We start from the raw sequence: 1,227 nt of genomic DNA on the forward strand, positions 1-1,227 counted from the left end.
ATGCAAACAAGTATGAAATGAGTTCCAGTTATTTTGCAAGCAGTCATGAACCTCGGAGGGAACCTGCTACACCAAATGTGCAGATCAAAAACTGGCTTGTCTGTTAGTCTGATGACAATGTGCTGTCAGTGTGGCTGCTGTTGGGATTTAAACTAGTATCCTGTGTCATCCTGTCTTTGAAATGGGAAACAATCATTTGGTGAAAGAAGAACTTGTTCTTAGTTTTTGTGTTCCAAACGACTCCTAGAACTGCAACTGTAGCAGCTCACAGCCGTCTTCGATTAAATCCATGCAGTTATTTTAAAGCCCATCTGGGGACAGAGCTCTAACTTTCATTTCAACAGCTGCAAAAAAAGTCCTCATCACTATACAATTAATGTTTTTTTGAGTGTACAAACAGGTCAAGACAAAGCCTTCAAGAAGAGACTGACCTAATGATGAGTCAAAGTTTCCCATTTTACACTTATCAATGACTTCCACCTTCAAGTGCGTGTTTTCATTTACTTTCTGTACTCTTTGGATGACCCATATGGGCCAGATTTAAAGATTTTAGCTGGGTGATGAGGTACATGAGCACAATCCCCAAATAACGCTCACAGGTGTGGCTAGTTTTAGCAGCGATCTACAATTTGTGCTGTTTTTAAAACAAACATTTCAATATCAAGTGCAAATAATAAGACAGTTTTTTTTCACTACAGGTTGAAGACTGATTTCTGTGCTAAAGCTCAAATCTGTGAAAGATTTAATTAAGATTTTTGGTTGTGTCAGAGACCTGATGACCTTTAGTAAAGGGAGCCAATCCCAGCTGCTGGGAACAAACGTGTCAAAACACTGGTTGTTAGTCCTAAAAATTGGTAAGTGCCAAAAACCTGTTCAGGATTAAAGTTGGAGTCTGGTTGTGCTTTAGCCGCATGGAACAAGCACGTTTTCAGAAATGGTTAGCTGTTGCTGTCCCAATCAAATCTTATAGATGCATTTTGGCCTCACAATGCCTCTGTTACAAGCTTTTCCTCTTGTACAGGAAAACATCCTAAAAAAGACGTGAATGTTAGAGGTTAACTGCAGCTGCTCTCTTAACATCTACCAGGTTTGCAAAATCCAATGGTGACTTTAGCCAGCAAGCTAGCATTATGTAAACAAATCAATGTTGTTGGCAGTGTTCTGTCAGAAAAAAAGATTCAACAGTGACCATCATCATCTATCATCACCTATTAATATTTTTCTAGA

The sequence above is a fragment of the Pundamilia nyererei genome, unplaced genomic scaffold, assembly GCF_000239375.1.
Source record: "Pundamilia nyererei isolate P.nyererei 1_Seehausen unplaced genomic scaffold, PunNye1.0 scaffold00124, whole genome shotgun sequence".
Taxonomy (NCBI): domain Eukaryota; kingdom Metazoa; phylum Chordata; class Actinopteri; order Cichliformes; family Cichlidae; genus Pundamilia; species Pundamilia nyererei.